Below are 20,675 nucleotides of genomic sequence, written 5' to 3'. Positions count from 1 at the left end.
CTTACATTTGACATGCACAAAATAATTTTGATTTTCTTAACTGAATTTTGTAGCAGCAACAGGAGAGTTTTCAGATGCAGTAAACAGGAAACATAAAATATGCAGCTTTAAAAAATGATTTTCATTAATTTCCTTTCACAAACCACTAAGACAAGAAGCATAATTTCTGGATGGTCATTTCAAATCTTGTCCCTCACTGTCTTTAAGGCTTCATTGGGCAATTACTCTGCTTGGTACATCTCAAGTTCAATTCTTTAATAATTTTTACAAGATAATAATTAATCACCAAAATCAGCTATGAAAATGTGTTCTGTATACCACAGTAATTTATCATATGAAAAAAAAAAGAAAAAAGGCAGCACGCTGACCTTTAAAGAGAAAAACAGCTGACCAGAACAACAGAAAATAAACCACTTTGCTTGCTAAAGGCAGAAGACAACAATTCAGCTATTTCATAGAAGCACAAATATTTTGGAGCTAAAATGCACGCCACAGAAATAAGGTGAAAGAATTTACAGCTTCTAAGTTCTACACTGCTGTCTTTGGGGTTAAAAAGTAATTCTAATTGCAAGTTACAGTTGTAGAAACAATAAAAAACCAGATAGTTTACTTAAAAAAAACTCCCACAACTCCAAAATACCCAGACAAACCCAACAAAACACCCAGATTTAATCTATGAGTAGTTTATCTATTGACATTTTATCACATTACCCTTTAAGCTTGTGTATGTTACTGAATCTGATGTTTTCTCTGTTTTACCTGTCTGCGGCCACCTTGGGACATTTGCTTCTTACAATTACAAAGGGTAGAGAAGTGAACAAACTGTTTCCCCAAGGAAGCCGAGCCATCCCTCTTTTTGATGTGAAACATCTAAAACTAATGGCTAAAACATAAGTTCCCAAGCTCTGTTTCTCTGACAATTTAACAAAAAGGGGAAAAAAAAAAGTTTGTTGCCAAAGCCTGAAGGAAAGAATAATTTAAATGTTAAGACACTTTAAAAATAGTGTCATCTGAAGGGAAGTCTCCATGGGTATTACCTTCCTTTGACACTCACAGGGAGTTAAACCTAATTGCATTTAGGGTTATCTCCAGCAGCTACACTCAGAATCAAACATCCTCATGAGGACTATTGTTCTAACTAATCTACTTATTAGGCTTTTATTCAGATTCAGTACAATCTTTTAGAAAAAATATCTCAAAGGGGTACTAATGGATTTTGCAATTAGCAGACAGGAAAGAATAGACTGTGACCTACAATCTTTGGCCTTACCAAAAATTAGGTAAAAAAAAATAAATCTTTTGTAAGTAAATCTTTAGATCATTAAGTTTAGTCCCTATTGGACATTACACTTCATAGCTGGAAAAAGCGAAACTTGCGTGAATTTACTATTCTTTTGTCTTATATATTCCTCAAAACCACAACCTGCCAATGCCCACAGGTCCATTTACTCCTACAGTAACTGGCAGAGAGTAACAGTTTTGAGCTCGCTGTCTCGAGTCTCAGTCTCAGTTAAAAATCAATGCTGATAGAGCTTATTTTAAATAATGGTATAAATATCAGCAACACTTTCTGAAAATTGAGAAAGCAAATTCTCAAACTGCTCTCCTGTGAGGTATACAGTGTTCAGACTAGCTGCCTGTCTTCTGCACATTATTCTAATTTTCTTCTTTCCTCACAGCAGCCTCTTCAGAAACTGACACTCTACTTCCATCATTCCATTATTTTTTAACATTTATCTCATTTCCCTCATACTCCAACAGTCTCCCACGAGGCCTAGCACCATTATGAGACCTACACAATGTCTTATTGCTGTCCAACAGAAAGGTCAACAAGGCAGGCTGTAATGACTCTCCCGATTTTCACTCCCTCTCTATTGCTCTGCCATGGAACAAACAATCAGGAGGCTCCTCTGAATACCACACACTCCTGCTCATCAGGATCCCACTTGCAGAGCATTCTTGGGCCACAGACAACACATCTTTCCCATCTTTTCTTTTGCGCTGTCCTAACAATAACTTGTAACTGTTACCTACCCAGCAACAAGTACTGCTCCTATCTCTCTTTATCCACCCCCACCATCGCCAGCTATTTTATTCCTCTTGAATGTTTCCATCTGACACATGGGCAAGAACAGAGATGGTTGCAACCTGGGTGCAAGAGCTGCTAGCAGAAGAAATGTGGTGACCCAAAGAGTGGTGTCACATAAACAGGTAGGTGTCCAAGGCCTTGCATTTGCAATAGCAGACTGCAGAGACAGCTCCTGTTGTTGGCTGTGAGCAGGGAAATGATCTGCTCAGCCTGGTGGCTGAGCTGAAAGACATGGTCAAAAGGCTGAGGACTATGAAGGAGTGTGAAAGGGAGATAGACTGAAGGAGTCAGGCTCTGCCCTCCCTGCAGCAGAAATTGGAGCACCCAAACTATAGAGATACCATTTCTGGAAGTGAACGAAGATTATGAAGAAGTTAGAATAAAGTCAGTAACGCAAAAATCATACACAAGAGTGTGAGAATATGAACTGTTCGGCAAGAGAACAGCCACACCTTTTTTTCTTTTGCTATATTGTCTTGATGGAATTGCTATTTGCTGTCTCTTCCACATTTTATACTCAATGTTTTCTTTGATCTCTTACAAAAGTTGTATTCCACTTTCTCCTCTCTGAGGCACATTCACCAAGCCAATTAAACGTACAAAAGCTTTACCTACAGAGTATAATGACAGCTCTAAAGCAAAACTATTCTCCAATGCGAAATATCCAGAAGATATGTTTCTTATTTTGAAGGTATACATTTAAGCATGTTAACACACCACCAAATATTCATGTAAGGAAGATGAACACTACAAAGAAAATGCTCTAATATTAATTCAAGTACATTTGGAAACTTATTAGAGCTCAGTGAATTCAACAGCAAATACATGATTTTCTCTCTCCTCTGTCTACCAAAGGTAAGGTTATAAAATGGGAATCAGAAGAATTTTTGACACATGTTGCTAGGTATTACCAAACATGACCAGTTGTACCAAACATGATCTACTGTACCAAGAAGTGGATTTCCCAAAGGCATTGCCCATGTCTTTTATACAGAATCAACTAAGCAATTAGCTACATTAGAGCCAACACTACAGGACTTCAAATGACAAATACCTTCATTGTGTATTTTTTATTTCCTGTGGACTAATAAAAGCATTAGGATGTACTAGTTCTGTGAGAACCACAGGGGCATCCATGATCCAGATGAACAATTAGTAGAGTGCATAGATGTGTCTAACTCTTTGTCCAGAAGTCGGTCCACACTTCTGAACTTAAAGAGAACTGAAGCTAAATTTCATGTGGATTCATTTCCACTACTAAATACAAGTATTTTTAAGCTCAGATCAGTATTTCCACATAGAAGTTTCCATCCATTTCACATTACTACTTTAAATAAAATTATGTCACTGAATCACTGGTGATTTAAATGAATGTCAAATGCCCCTGAACTATGAAGACCTAACTCTGATGATATTCCTAACTGCCTCTTACCCCAACACGGCCACTGATTCCATAAGATAAAAACTCTTGAGTTCATCACAGTTTTTCTCTTCCTCATGCTGCTTACGTCTGGCTTTGCTTTTTCAAGTAAGGGTCAATTTAACAACTATTACTTGATGCTGTTTTAAATGGCTTAGTGTGCCCACACAGATCAGTGCCTCAGCTATGGGGGAACGTCTCAATAATTTACAAAGCCAGAAGCCACAGCTATCGTGGGAGCGATTTACTAGAGACTACAAAAACCTTCAGTCTCAAACAGCAACTGCAGGTACAGGCTGCTTTCTTTTTGTTTAATAACTGTTCTGTGCTGTCCCAAATAAGATTTTACCAGATATTGACTGCATTTTTAGATCAAAAATGCAATGCCAAGAAAGATCAGTATCTGAATTATTAATCTAAGGGGGAAAATTTAAATGAATTAAGTACAACCTAGACAATTCCTGGTGAAAGTATCATTTTTAAAATCCCAGATGTTTGAAAAAAAGAACAAACAATAAAAACCCACTAAAAACCCACTAAACCCAGTACCTTAGCATAAATATGGCAACAAAATTAACATTAACCAAGTTTTACAACAAATATGGTCAGGTAAAAAGTTTACATTTAGATGGGACTATATGCACTGTAGCACCCTGTTCACTTTTGACAGCACAAAACCTCTGCATAAATAAAAACTGTATGGAGAAGGCTAAATAGAATATAAATGCTAAAAAGGATTTCTTAAAAGGAATTATTTTCCTTATTGTGAGATACATACTGATACTTTGTACTTTTTCATCTTTGCAGGGTAAAGATAGAAAAAGTCAAACAAAATGCTACAGCAAAAATTATCTGCCATATACTAAAAATTATCTGTCATGTTCTACTTTGCTGCTGCTTTTATGAGTAAAGGAATAAACCGAAGTGAACTGCTCTTGATAAGACAGCTCTTGTTTTAATTTATCAGCTAGCAGCAGCGCAATGGAGCACCGTGACAGCTGTGAAATAAACATTAAGGGATTCACAAAACAATGTAAAGAAGGTTTTCCAGTTCAAGCATGCAATTCTAATAGAGTAGATTATAACCACGTTGTGCATTATGTCACCCTATACCTTTTCCAAAATGAGTAGAAACGAGAATGATCAAAACATGATTTCTTCTCTGAAAAGCACAGTGTAAAGCTAAGACATATGGACAACTAAAGGGAAGAAGGTGTGATAGCCCAATCCTCTCTTATCTCAAAACAATGTGTGGGGCAGGGCAGGGCTGATAGCCCCTAATGACTCTAATGTCTCAAACAAGATGTGACATACCACCTGTTGTATTTCATAGAATCATAGAATGAACCAGGTTGGAAAAGACCTCAGAGATCAAGTCCAACGTATCACCCAGAACCTCATGACTAACTAAACCATGGCTTCAAGTGCCACATCCAATCCCCTTTTGAACACTTCCAGGGATGGTGACTCCACCTTGGGCAGCACATTCAATGGCCAATAACTCTTTCTGTGAAGAACTTTCTCCTCACCTCAAGCCTAAACTTCCCCTGGCATAGCTTAAGACTGTGTCCTCTTGTTCTGGTGCTGGTTGCCTGGGGGAAGAGACCAACCCCCACCTGGCTACAATCTCCTTTAAGGTAGTTGTAGAGAGAAATAAGGCCTCCCCTGATCCTCCTCTTCTCCAGGCTGAACAACCCAATCTCTCTCAGCCTCTCCTCATAGGGCTTGTGCTTGAGACCTCTCACCAGTCTCATTGCCCTTCTCTGGACACATTCAAGTGTCTCAATATCCTTCTTAAATTGAAGGGTCCAGAATTGGAGGTGTGGCCTGACCAGTGCTGAGTACAGGGGCACAATGACTTCCCTGCTCCTGCTGGACACACTATTTCTGATGCAGGCCAGCATACCATTTGCCTTCTTGGCCACCTGGGCACACTGCTGGCTCATGTTCAGCCAGCTGTCAACAACTACTCCCAGGTCCCTTTCTGCCTGGCCGCTCTCCAGCCACTCCAACCCCAGCCTGTAGTGCTGCATGGGGTTGTTGTGGCCAAAATGCAGCACGCAGCACTTGGGACTTGTTGAATGCCATCATGTTGGACTCCACCCATCTGTCCAGCCTGTCAAGGTCCCTCTGGAGAGCCCTCCTTTCTTCTAACAGACTAACACCTGCTCCCAACTTGGTGTCATCTGCAAACTTAACTAATGGTTGATTCAATCCCCTCATCTAGATCATCAATAAAGATATTGAATAGGATGGGGCCCAACACTGATCCCTGAGGAGCACCACTAGTGACTGGCTGCCAGTTGGATGTGGCACTGTTCACCACCACTCTCTGGTTCATCCATCCAGCCCTTCCTGTGGATGGGCATCACATTGGCCAGTTTCCAGTCATCTGGGACCTCTCCAGTGAGCCAGGACTGGTGGTAAATGGTGGAGAGTGGCTTGGCCAGCTCACCTGCCAGCTCTCTCAGCATCCTGGGATAGATCCCATCTGGTCCCAGGGACTTGTGGGGATCCAGGTGGCTCAGCAAGTCCCAAACTAATTCCTCATGGATTTTAAGGGTACTACACTGCTCCCTGACCCCATCTACCAGTTCAGGAGGCCAGCTTTGTACTGTTGAAAATGGAGGCAAAGGAGGTATGTAGTACCTCAGCCTTTTCCTTAGTTACAATGTTCTCCTCCAAGTCCAATAAAGAGTGGAGGTTCTTCTTGCTCCTCTATTTAGCATTAATATATTTATAAAAATGCTTCTTATTGTCTTTCACAGAAGTGGCCAGCTTAAGTTCTAACTGGGCTTATGCCTCTCTAATTTTTCTCCTATATGATCTAACAGCATCCTTATACGTATCACGAGTTGCCTCCTGGCCTTTCCAAAGGCGATACACCCTCTTTACTATAGAAGACCTTATTGGAATGTACACCCACCACCAAGAACTAGGACTATTCCTCTGAAATCCTCACTGGATCCAAGGAGTGGTGATATCTTTCTTTTTCTCTCAATTTTCTTAACTTGCTCTTTTTCTCTCTCTCTCTCTCTCTGTTTTTCTCCCCATTTGCAGTCCAATACCAAGTGTTTACACAGGCTCCAACAAAACAAAATCAGTTTTTTTTGTGTTGGTTCACTTTAATTTACTACAAGGGAGTTTTTGAGTCTTAGCATGGTGTTCCCCACTGACCAGGGTTGGCTTGGGACAGCAGCTTGTAACAGAAGGACAAAAGTACAATATTCCTCCCACTGACATATCGGTCATTCCTTTTAAAGACCTCCTGAGTCTTACAACATCCTCTATGCTTTCAGCACTGCTCATTCAAAATCAGGCAAGCCTCTAAAATGATAAAGAAACATTAAAACAAATATACAGTTGTGTCCCTATGGAGCTGCTAATTGAGATCGATGTTCTGGCAATAATAATGCCTTGCAAAACAAAACAAAGGAAAGGAAAGTCTTAATAACTTCAGCATCTGACTTCCTCATTATGCAGTTATGTTCTCTGCTGTTAAGAAATATTGTTTGTTTTTAAATTGTTATGGCAAGTTAATTGATTGATGAGCTTCAACCACATTTAGACCTCCTTTTACTTACTGATCTCTTTTCTCTTTCTACAGCAAGTTCTATTAGTGAAAAAGAATAATCAAATTACAGTTTTCAAGTAATTTAGTTGTTAAAATCAGATTTGTCATCTGTGCTTATAAACACTTTTGAAGAGCTAAGAACTGACAGACAATTCACACAAAGACAAGCAGACAAACATACTGTCTTACTGTGTTATTTGCTGGAGAAAGAAATTACAAAGGACAAGATTTCAGTCTTCAATTTTGCCAGCTATCTCTTCAGCCCCTATAATGAGATCACCTATAGTTTTGAAACAACATTATTCTCTGTACTGTTTGACAAAAAATGCAAGTACAACCTGTAGCAAGTCAGCTCAAAGATCTTTTATAGTATCTCTATCCTAAGGAAAAGTATAAAACTAAACATAGGAAGATAATCCTTCAGAATAGCCACTGAAACTCCAGGGCTTTGTCTGTCAGATATCCTAAGATTTTTATTCAGCAGCCGTGGTTGGATTTGCCTTCAGTTTCTCACATCTGACTTTGAGCTAGTATAAATTGTTAGTATTTACAAAGTCCAGGGTCAAGATGTCCAACAATTTCCCTGAATGCTATATGATGCAGACTTTTCCTCATTTTAGATCTACCATTTACTGATTTGATGTTGTATAGTTCTCATATGGGGAAGAAGCAGTGAAGAATCATTCCTAATTCACATTCTGTCACTCACAACTGCACAGACTCCAATCAAGTCACCAGTCACTGTGGCTTCTTACACTAATGAACTTTTGAGTCATTCTTCACAAAGAAACAATGCTGTATTTTGGGCAACCGATCTCATCGGTTCTTACATTCTGCAGATTCAGTAAATCATGCTTTAAATGGAAGACTGAGAACATGTTGTTCAATGTATAGACAATCCCACATCTTTATTCAACGGCAGTATCAGTATTTTCTGCTTTGTTATTTACATAAAGTTTTCACTGGTTCCTTGTTTGTTTTTAGCAAGGGTCTGTTTGCGCTACTCTAATATCATATGGATATCCTTTCACAGGATTTTCCACTGTCACACTAACATAACTTTCCTGAATAATAACAGATAATTCAGAGCCCATCATATTTCCTCAACAATTATAGATTTCTTCTGCTGTTTTCTCTCCCACCCATTCAGCATTAGTAGATTCTTCAGGAAATTATTCACTATCATAGCTGCCCTGGATAACACCTGGCAAACTGAATGATCACCTCAGCACATACGATTTCCCGGCTCATTAACAAAAACAAACAGACCCCAAAACTCAAACAAAACAAATGAAAAACAAAACCAACAAGAACCCCCAAACAAAACCAACAACAAACCCAACAACAACAAAACTAAATCTGCCTCTTGCATGGAAAAACATGAGTGTAACACTCAAAATACCAGACAAAGTAATTTCTTTTATGTAACAATGTACATTTACCTTGCACATCATGGTAGGTGCTTCTGTCTGCATACAACACAGGCTAGCAGTAAAAATACTCATCTGTGTTTTGATGGACAGAATCTAGCCTGAAGGACTCTGCCGAGTTTCCACAAACCAAGCAGTTTATAGAACAGCCAGAAGAATTGTCTGGACAAGGCATACATACACAAACACATCACAAGTTCATGGTGTACACTGTTTAGAGAAAGCATTAGACACAATGAGTCAAGTGGGATAACACTGTAGAATAAATAAACACAGAAAGTATGTTCTACGTGTACCAGAGAGGTATTTATGATGTGAAAAGCACAGCAATATATTCTGTCTATGCTACAAACGCCAAGTCATGTGATGAATGACCCAGTTTTTATTTTAAGAGTACTTTTAGTTATTGCCTGTTGATCTATGTGTTCATTAAAACCTCAGGGGTATGTCCCTTTGAAGTCTGCTGGAGACTGAATGGACATAGGATGCTTTGTAAAGAATGCTTACGGATTCTCCCCAGTGCTCTCTCTCTTTTAAAGTCATACCTCTAACAGGACTTCAATTGAAGAGCAAATAACCATCATTTGTTTACCTCTATCTTATCTTTGCTTCACAGGAATTGAAATGCAAATGTAAAATACAATGAACATCAAATGCATCAGCTGGTAGTGCAGTCTAATGCCTACAATCAACAAAAGCAAGAATACTATTCTCTCTGCTTACTGCCACAACATGCTAAAGTTGGCAATACTCACTGTGCTTTGGGTATCTTCGTTTTGAAACTCATCCCAGCATTTATATAAAAGTAGTATAATTCATTTTCATGACCTTTTGGAAAGGCATATAACGTTTTATGCAGGCAATTAAGGAGACCATATTGATTGGAATAAGACAAGACAATCCACCTAAGAAAAAAGCCCTCTTAGTGACTCCCATCATGCAGAGGATGTGTTTTTTGGAAGTAGAAACTTCTAATTGTTCTCAAACCAAAAATGTGAAGTCACTGAAACAAGGTCCACTGTTGACAATTTCTTTTTTTTTTTTAGTATCAAAATGAACCATGAAACTTCAAGTTTGTGTACAGACTCTTAAGTGTTCACAGCACTTACAAGCTGCTTTTATATTTTTTTTTGTTTGTTTTGCCTCTTCTCTACTACTGAATTAAGTTACAACATTAACTTTTGGATAATAAACAAGCACAAAATATTGCATAATTACAGTAATGCTCTTGATAATTACATTAGGACAGTCAAGGTTTCCCTACAGCTCTCTATTTTTCAAATTTAAAGAAAGCTATGTGCATGTTGACAGCTCTGTGTGCTCCTAAAACTATTCTTACTTTATCCTTGCCTACTTTTGCATGCTCCACAAATTCAGTTTTAAGCTGCAGTTTTCAAGTATTTTCTCAATCACAGTTTATGAAATGCATTCTGCTAAGGCAGCTGTCAGGACAAGACTTGGCAATGACAAGCTGTCTTAACTCCTGTTCATTCTATCCTTAAGTAACCAACTCTTATTTTTAGCCCTGAGGAGGAGAAACAGTCTGGCTAGAAAAGGCTCTACCTGTTCATTGAACAGGCAGTTGAGTCACTATGTTGGCAAAGCTCCTGATCAACAGAACTAGGAGTACCAATAAATCCTCAGCAGCCCATTTATGCCTGCTTTTTCCTTATCATAAGTGCTACTCTGAAAATACTAGTGTCTCTCTGTACATAGAAGTGATTGAGTAAAAAAGATATACTTCAGGTTGTCAATTTATCATGAAACAGCCTCTAGTGAATAGGTAAAAGCCATCTAAACCATAGTAGAAGACAGTACTACTACACAGCACCACCACATTCCCCACAAAACATTTCTGACAAAATTCAGGCCTCTGCTATACACACACAAAATGATGACAGAGTCCATGACTGGTTTTGTAGATAGTGAAAGGTCAGTGCTTACTGAAGTCTTTTCTTACAAATCCTGGCAATTATCAACTTTGTGACATCTTACGCTGTATAAATGTTACAAATGGTATGTCATAAAGACAAAATTGGGATTATGCCAAGCTAGCCTTTTAGCATTAAAGAAGAACATTCACTTAGAATGACATATCATGATTGGTCTTCCCCCTCCTTCTCAGTTATCATCATGGCATTGTCATCATAGTAAGAGAGTACGTAGAAATCTTTGTCCAAATACTTCAGCTGATCCTATACACAGTCTGCTGTGGGTTGAAGAAGGGAGTTGGGAAACTAGATCCAGTGTTAATTTACATCAAACTCTTCTGCTTTAAAGAGAACAGAATGAACAAGTTTCTGTCTTTATTAAAGAGTTAAAAAAGTGAAGTAATGAGTTCAATTTTAGAAGTGCTAAGTATGTCTTGCACAGGGTGATGTTAACAAAAATGTATTTGAAACAGGTTGGCATTTTAAAACAGAAATTATATGAACTTCTTACAAAATTTTCAATTATTGTCCACCTTTTAAGTATGCATCATTGCCCATTTATAGCATATAGAAAGGGATAAAGCAATGAATGGGCAATAGTAGTTTCAAAATTAAGGGAAAAAATTGTTAGGATATGAACAGGGGACGTGAAAGTACCTTAAAACAATGCCTCCTTGTCAACTCTAGCATGAGAGAAGGTTAGAAACAGAGCTAGAGGTGGGACTAAGACTGCAAGAATATGTCAGAGACAAGATCACAGCTTGCAAATACATCAGCAAGCAGTGTGGGAATAGCTGGTCTGGTGTTGTGTCATAGTACTGTCAATTGGTTTTGTGACAAACTGAAATAAGATGTATGCTCTTGCATCTTCACAACGCTCCCGAACTCTCTCTTTGAGCAGATATTTTTGTATTCTTAAGGTCCCACATAAAGGAAACCATAAAGCAAGTTGAGGATATTTAGTATACACGAAGCATAAATTCTCTCCATTTATACCAAATATTCTCATCTATATTCTATATTCAGGAGCAGGGAAGACATTGTGCCCCTGTACTCAGCACTGGTTAGGCCACACCTTGAGTCCTGTGTCCATTTTGGGGCCCCTCAATTTAAGAAGGATATTGAGACACTTGAATGTGTCCAGAGAAGGGCAACGAGGCTGGCGAGAGGCCTTGAGCACAAGCCCTATGAGGAGAGGCTGAGGGAGCTGGGGTTGTTCAGCCTGGAGAAGAGGAGGCTCAGGGGAGACCTTATTGCTCTTTACAGTTACCAAAAGGGAGGATGTAGATAGGTGGGGGCTGCTCTCTTCTCCCAGGCAACCAGCACCAGAACAAGTGGACGCAGTCTCAAGCTGTTTCAGGGGAATTCTAGGCTCGAAGGTGAGGAGAAAATTCTTCATAGACAGAGTTGTTAGCTGTTGGAATAGGCTGCCCAGGGAGGTGTTCAAAAAGGGACTGGATGTGACACTTGGTGCCATGGTTTAGTAGTTATGAGGTTGGTGGTGACAGGTTGGACTTGATGATCTTTGAGGTCTTTTCCAACTTTACTGATTCTATGATCTAGCTTGGATAAAAATACTGGAACAGGTGAGTAGAAGCTTCTGCTATTTTAAAAGGAATCTCTTCCACCTATTACATGGTGCACTTCATTGCATCACATAACTGCAGTAAGAATTTAGATGTCTATGAACATAATGCAGATGACAGAGATTATAATGTAACAGGTTATTCCCAGAACTGTGAAAGTCTGAAGGCAAAATGACAGTAGCTAACCTTACTGATAGACTAAAATGAGGGCTGCAATCAAGTAGTCAATGTGACTGAATACTTTTAAGATTAGGTCAGGGAGATTGCCAAAGTAGAGCCATTCACAGGATGGAGGATAATCGGCCTAAAATCCATGAGAGAAAACCCAACCAACAAATATACATGTGGATGACCTTAGGTGTAAACGCAAACCTAAGTCCCAAGTTATTCTAAATACTGAACAAATCGTTGCTCAGGACAGTGATCTGCAAAACTTACTAACTTACTAATCTTCTGACTGTTGTTTGGCTGCTGCACAGGGAATTTAATCACTTTACTCAAGGTTGCAAATCCTACTCCAGAAGCAAAGAATAATAGAAACAGCACACAGCACAGCATGTGTATACAAATTCTTTCATGGATCTGAGCCAGCATATCCCTTCCAACTCTGTTTCTAGGACTGAATGCAAAAAACAGGGTTCAGTTTGTTTATTTTAAATATTTTAATCCTTTAGCCATCAGAGTGACTGACAGAACTTCAGCAAAACCTTTAAAGACAGTTCCTGTTCCTTGTCCTCCTTTTTACCCTATCTATACATTAGTTTAGATGTTCATAGAAAAACTGTACCTCATGTTCACAGATAGTTTTCCTGGTGAAAGACTGCTAGCAAAGAAACTACACAGGCAGTTTTTGCCTGTTCACTGCACTCTTTATGCTGACAAATAAAGAAGCACTAAACTAAAAAAAACAAACTGCAGAAAGAACTGGAGTAAGAGGTAAGAGTCAGCCTACTTGGAAACACAGCTATGTAGGCAAGAAAACAAACACACAACGTAACCAGTCACAATTCTGTTAGATCTACAAACCCAAGAACTCAAAAGTCCCAAGGACCAAGAGTCAGAGAGGACTGTCCCAAAAAACTACGTTCAGATTGTACTAGGTGTGGCTGAACATTTTATTCTTCCAAGGCAAATAAACTTACCACCTCAGACATTCTTTCAAATGAAGAATGAGACACCATCCAAGCACTTAAGACTCTATTTAGAATGAGGCAGAGGAAGGGGCTGGCCTCATACAGAGGCTGGATTTCCTCTCCCTGAGGCTGCTGGCACAGCACTCTCAGCACAAGGCTCAGAGTAAGCTTCTACCTTCTTTTTGTGCTGGGCACAAATACTGAACATGGCACTATTTTTCAGTGGATCCAAAGAGTGCATTAGGACAGAAAGCCTACTTTAGGGACAAAATACCCTAGGAACTTCTAATTCAACAGCTAAGGTAACAATATACCAAGAGATAAATTTAAGAACATCATTAAAAACCCCACAAACTTCCACATGCCAGTAATTTTTTAATAAGATTTCAAGTCCTAGCTATGGGACCAATTTAAATCAGTTTGAAAAAAAGGAAGGGTTGCTCTAATAAAATAACTTTCAGCATTCAATGTCTGTGATATCTCCCAAACAAGAAAAGATACTAAAAAATACAATGTATTTTCTGGCTATGGTGCAATAAAATTAACAAAGGGATCAATGTGGACAGCATGAGAGACATTCTTATATAATTGTCAAGAAAGCAGAATGAAAAGATGCAGTAACAGGACTCTTCCAAAGAGAAAAGTTCTTTAAGCACTGCCAGCAAGCTGACCACTAATTCCTTTTTAGCTTTGAAGGAAAGATAAGACAAAGGTAATAGAAATGTATTCCAGACTTCCTGGAAGGCTACATGGAGATACAAGTATACAGATGGAAGACAATTCAAATGAGTGAATGGGACTCTAGAAACCTGTTTTCTCAACAGTGCTTCAGCCCAGTACTACTCCCCCAATTGTCATTTTTTCACTTCTTTTATCACAATACCTCTGCTGTGTCTAGCTAGAGACTGATCAGTCGTCTAAACTGGGATATTAAATATTTCACCAGTCACTTGTGGCCCATGAGCTCTAAAAGAAGTTGGGCTGTTTTGTGGTACATTAAAGGTATTTAGTCACCTGGGAGTAAAGGTATATATTAGAAAACAGGACTTAAACCTAAACCTTACCTGTGTGCAATGATGTTCATCATCCATAAAGTCTATACAGCTGCTGTGTTCCAAAACAGAGAAACTGACAGCTGTAAAACCAGCACTCTTCCAAAATAGGGAGTGAACAGAGTGTGGCAATGATGACAGAGCAGAATCTGTGCTTTACAGAGGAAGTTGCAAATATACTAATTTACTTCTGGACATAAGAATTTTACAAAGTAACATAGCATGATAGAATTCATATACGGATTGAGTAATCAACCAATGACACCCAGACATTTTAACCAGTCTTTCATCATTGGAAGGTCTTTTTTGCCCTAGCTTTTTTTAGACTTGGTCATTATTTCATTACAAGCATTGACAGCTATTTAAGCTTCCGAATAGCCAAACCTATTTTTCAGTAATAACAGATCCTAGATAATAGTTGGATACATAGAGATCATCAGGAAAATCACACCTATAACAACAGTGCTTCATAACAGGTACAAGTACAGAGTGGAACATATTGCTTGCTCGCACTTTTCAGAAGTAACGCCACAGCTGAAGTAGACTTTTCAAAACCAAACTGTCAAAATTTATCCCTCTTTTTACAAATGGTTACTGACAAAACCCTTTCAAGCTGTTACTAGTCAGTATCTCCTGCATGCATTACTTAAAAAAAAAAAATTCTGGGTAGATACCTGTTTACCCAATCCAGACCATGCCAATTTTTTTAGAGTGAAGCCAAACTTCCTATTCTCTACAGTAGGTGGAAAGAAATAAGCGCTCTAGGAACATGTTCAGAAGGATCCGACTTGTCTTCCTCTGGCAAACATCCAAAAGCATCTACCATTCTCCACTGATTCTATAAGGAAACCAAGTGCTTTAGCTGCAAACTTGCTTCATTAAGCACAAGCTATGCTCAGAATTATGTGGATTAAACTTGTGCTTTGGACACTTTGTTCCTTTAATCTGCAGAACAGACTGTAAAACCAGCCTTGCTAAGAACCACGTTCTTGCATGACTGGGTAATATAAATTGATACAGCAAGGAAAAATGTTAAATTTAAATGTCACTAAGCATGAACAATTCGTGGCTGCATTAAGGTGTGAGTTGTTCAGCCCAGGCAACAATTCACTGTGAAAAGAACTCAAGGCCTTGACTGAGCCTACATTTCTACTGTCAGAAGAATCTGGAGAGCCACTCCCACTACTTTTCACCAAATTCCTATTGCTTTGTTCCTGGATTCTGAATGTCCAAGAAAGTCCACTCATTGCACAAGCATTGTTATTGCATAACAATTCGCCACTTTAAGGAAACAAGCATATAAAATGCTACAAAAGTTTATATTCATACCTAATGCCTCTTTAATGGAGAAATGGAATGTTGATATTGAAATAACACACTGATTTTTTGAGTCATTGTGACAACTTACAGGATTTACCATCTAATACAGCATCAGCAGATAATAATAGGAAGTAACAGAATATTCATGTGCTAGACTACTTATGCATATATACAGATCCAGTGCAGTATTACATATTATCACATTAGGCTGCCCAATTTTATTTCAAGGTACACACAGGAAATTTTTAACATAATTATTGAGGATCCACTGTGGATTTTACCAGAACATCTATGATATTCCCTGAATCTTTACCTAAAAATATGAGATTAGTGGATCTAAGTGGGAAATTCAGGACAGTAACTATATTCCACACTATGTAAATATTGTCACAGTCTCCCTTACATGAAATTAGGGTACAAAGGCAGATTATATCAGCAGAATGATGAGATATTGTATTAATTTACCTTCAAATATTAGAAGGCGTAAATTTTCTCCTCATTTCCAGCCTTTCAAGAATCATCTTAATACTAATTATGTCAATGTATCTGTAATAAATGCATTTTTATACTACAGTGTTCTTCCCAGGCCCTTGTGGCTAATAAACATTATGTATACTATGTTTATTGGGTTTTAAATTTTAATTACCTTGGCTTTCAGAAAAAGGAAATGTTCTCATTGACTGTCACTTAGTTTAGAAATTACACAAGTGACTGATGGAAAAGTAGCATTGTTAAACTCTCCTCTCTTTTTGTTTGGTTCATCTAAGAGAGGTAAATATATAAAAACCACAATGAAAAAGAGTATTTGCGACTGGTTATTCAGATGTACCTGCCAGAGCTGCACATCAAGATGAGTAACACCTATCTTGCAGCAGAAGCATCTCTCCTTTGTACAATCACCTGCACAATTTAGCCAGCCTGAAGAGTCTGGTGGACTAAAAAGGGCTATGATAAAAGTTATTTTAATATTGCTGTGAACGAGTTAATTTCTGGTTCTACTTTTCATCCTCAAACAATTATATCTACAACGTTCCTTGCCCCCTCCCCAACTAGTTTCTGCTAACTGCACACACAAAACAAAAGCTGAGAGAACTGTATTGATAGCTGTGGCAGCAAGCCTTGCACTGACAGTGACATACTTTACTATTTGCAGACTAAATCATTGTTTTTCTACATTAGGATTATTCATCTCACACATCTCCAGAATGCTACTTTAGAACTGGGCTGTAAACCAAAATAAATCTGTTCTTGTATCATTAAGCTTAGTAAGTATTTTTATATCCCAGTTTTCCTGGGTTATTCTCCTGTATAGGCCCAACCCCCTACAAAACCAATAATTTATATTCCCTCCTCCCCCCTTTATGCTTTTTTTTTTTGTGTGTCAGACCATCACCTTTCTAAATTATATGTAGACATGGACTCTGAAAAGAACTGCATAAGGTCAAGCCAGTGTGAAATTACAAGTTATCAACTCCCCAACTTACTAAAGGTCTGTAGGAATTTTAATTCTCCAGCAAGTTAATACTTCATTTATCTTGCTATGCTTATTTTACAACTAGGGGGATTTTCTTCCCTGCTGTTGAGAGCATCTTCTTTAATGATATCAATACTACCTAACAATCTATGTGATGTTCACTCTTCCATAGATCTGATTTTTAATCACTTTCACATGTCCCTGACCTTACTATTTTTGGGAACAGAAATACAGCAAGAAAGGACAAACTGAGGTGATTGGGTAAATGAGTTTCTCAAATCATTAGCACCATGAAGAGCCAGGATTCACTGCGTTACTTCAGCTTCATAGGATATAATTACATGTTTTGATTAGCAGATATATTTTCCCAGCCTCAGGTGTCAACAAGGGTTCAAGTGTATAACATGTATAAATGGGTGCTAATTTTACTAGTCATGAAAATGTGTTTCGCTAATTACATTTATATCCTCTTAGCCAATTTTCATTTGATATTGCTCCTCTGTAGTACATCTTCCTGTTTATTTCCTTACAATGACATTTGAGCTCTTCCAAATGCACACTGATTCTGAAATTCAGCAGGCGTGACAAGTGACTTCTCGACTGAACATCTGTCATGGCCATGAAAAACTAACAGGATTTACAGAAGTCTATACAACTTTGTGGTCATTTCTGTATGTGTGTGAATTGTATATCATTTAGGATGTTATCACCTGGGATTAAAATCTTATGGCAACAATGGTGCTCTTCTTTCATCCAGGTGATTCTTGCTAGATGTGTTAAGAATTTCCTACTGTTGACACCCAAAAATAAGGAAGGAACTCTGTTTTAAGAGAATGAAGTTATTTTGCTTGCTCTGCAGTTTCCTGACAAAGTTCCTCATGCTTTGCTGACAGAAACAAGATGCGGATTGACAACAGAAGAATCTCATTTCAGACAGCTAGCCACACAATGGCTTGTGTTGGAAAAGACCTCCATGGATTGTCTGCTTCCATGCCCTAATCAAAACTATCATGGAAAACATGTAAAGCTTTGGATAGGAACATGGGATGAACTATTAGCCTCAAGTTGCTGGAAATTGGAATGCCTAAGTACTAAGAGTATGCTTCTACAATTCAGACTGTAAAACAAGAAAATGACTCAAAAGGTTTCTAACAGTGATATTGTTGGCTACATATCATCATCTCTTGAAGTATGTTTCCAGAAGCAATCTGGTGCATGAATGGCATACAGACTAAACTCTGCTCTCTTGCCCACACCACCACTATTAGTCCAATCTTATGTAGGAAATGAAGTGGTATGAACTGAATCCACTGCTGCTTCTGATGCTTATGAGCCTCAGTATACTGAAAATTCCATCATGATGCAGAGATGCTACAGGCACATATAGCAGAAAAGGAAAGTAAGCACAAAAATCTTACTCTCTAGGTATCTCTGTTGCATATTTAAACATATGGCAATTTCTTAAAAAGAAAAGTTATGAAACAACTTTTTGGCACAAGAGTAACATTCTCAAATTAGTGCTAAGATCTCTTGCCTTCCTCACATAATTAAATGGTTATTATGAAGCCACCATCCAGCCAATTTTAGCAAAGAGCTATAGAAATCAACAGTTGAGTCCTTCAGCTTTACAGTGTGGCCAGGTGCAGTGTTGTTGGGATGGCTGAGGTAAAACTTTAGACTTTCTAAGAAAGTAAAATAGGGTGAGAACAGAAGCTTCCAAAGCATGGCTTAAGGAGTTGCAGGAATGCAGGCGATAAAATACTAGTTAAATATACTCAGAGTCTGCTCTTGTCACTGATACTTCAAGACCATTACTAATTATTATAAACATGAGTAACAACAACAAAGAAAAAAAAATAAGGGGAAATTCACATAGGAATTACTAACAGATTCAGACTGTGTTAAGTTAATGCAGAAGAGTGCTTTTATAAGCTTGCACATGGATTGAAACACTTAAAAACACTCAAAAACTTAATCCAAAAACTTTCCAAGTGAACCGATTTAGAAAAAAGACTATTCAGGCTGCCAGAAATGAGCAGATGTGATTTACACTTCCCTTGTCAATATTCTGAAGGATTACTTACAGAATAAAGGCTACATATTTTTCTGATAAGACCTGATGGCAATTTATACTTACGTTACTTACAGGTAACAAATCTCCTGTTTTAAAGCCTAGCTGGCACTCAATGAGTATTTGAGCACTACTGAGAATATTTTAAAAGAACACAACACAATGTCAATGCTCTTACAAAAAAGGCAAAGAAAGCTCAAAACTCTCAACTGGTACTGGATCCAGTATGAAAGACAACTGACCCAGGCAACACCTCACTGCAGCTGCATGTAAAGCTTATTATAAGAATGTAATCTTCTAAAAAACAGTGAGTAGATATGACCTTAAAACTAGTATCGTGTGGCTAGCACAACAGACCAAATGTGGGGTTATTTTTACTTCTGCTCCTTTGCACGAGCTATATTGTAGAATCAGAGAATTGTAGCTGTTGGTAGGGACCTGTGAACCACCACTGCCAAAGCAGGATCACAAAGGGCAGGCCACAGAGGAACATGTCTAAGAGATGTCTGGAGATCAGGGACCATCAGGTTGAGTGCCTGTGGGTGAGAATTAGAGGGAAGGCCAACAGGGCTGACATCCTGGTTGGAGTCTGTTATAGACCACTCAACCAGGAGGAAGATGTTGATGAGTCATTCTATAGGCAGCTTAAGGCTGTCTCAAGATCGCCTGACCTTGTTCTCATGGGTGACTTCAACTTGCCTGATATCTGCTGGGATCTTAACATAGCAGAGAGGAGGCAATCTAGGAGGTCTTAGAATGCATGGAGGACAGTTTCTTGTACCAGGTGCTGCGTGAGCCTACCGGGAGTAACCTCCTCTTCACCAATAGGGAAGGACTGGTGGGCGATGTGGTGGTCGGAGGGTGCTTAGGGGCCAGTGACCACGAGATAATTGAATTTTCAGTATTTGGTCAAGCTCAGGGGGGTATTAAGAAGACCTCCACTCTGGACCTCCAGAGGGCGGACTTCAGGCTACTCAAGGAACTAATTCAGAGGGTTCCTTGGGATAAAGCCCTTTAAAACAAAGGGGTCCAGGAGAGCTGGGCCTACTTCAAGGAAGAATTGTTGAAGGTGCAGGAACAGGCTGTGCCAATGTGCCGGAAGATGAGCCGCCGGGGCAGACGGCCAGCCTGGATGGTTAATGAACTTCTAAAAGAACTAAGGGAAAAAAAGAGGGTGTATCATCTTTAGAAGAAAGGTGAGGTAACCCATGAAAAATTTAAGGATGTTGCTAGGTCTTGTAGGAAGAAAATTAGGGAGGCAAAAGCACATTTGGAGCTTAGACTGGCTTCTGCTGTGAAGGACAACAAAAAGTCCTTCTATAAATACATTAATAGCAAAAGGAAGGGCAAGGACAACCTCCACTCCTTGGTGGACACGGAGGGGAACGTTGTAACAAAAGATGAGGAAAAGGCAGAGATACTTAACACCTTCTTTGCCTCAATTTTTACTAGCAGGACAGAATGTCTTCCAGACAGCTGGCCTGCAGAGCTGGCAGAAGGAGCAAGGGAGCAGCATAGTTTTCCTCTGTTCCAGGTGGGGTACTTGGTGATCTGCTCAGCCGCTTGGATCCCCACAAGTCCATGGGACCAGATGG

At 38.8% G+C, this 20,675-nt stretch overlaps 1 protein-coding gene across 15 annotated transcripts in view; it reads right to left on the bottom strand.

The window, feature by feature from the left end:
• The window catches only part of TENM2 (teneurin transmembrane protein 2), a 686,412-nt gene that overhangs the window by 307,060 nt on the left and 358,677 nt on the right, over nucleotides 1–20,675 (bottom strand). The window lies entirely within an intron of this gene.

Source organism: Melanerpes formicivorus, unplaced genomic scaffold, assembly GCF_026170545.1.
Source record: "Melanerpes formicivorus ecotype bairdi unplaced genomic scaffold, bMelFor1.0.p_v2 SCAF_2, whole genome shotgun sequence".
In the NCBI taxonomy this organism is placed as follows: Eukaryota; Metazoa; Chordata; class Aves; order Piciformes; family Picidae; genus Melanerpes; species Melanerpes formicivorus.
Note: the sequence above shows the minus strand (reverse complement) of the source record. Positions and strands in the feature narration are given on the sequence as shown.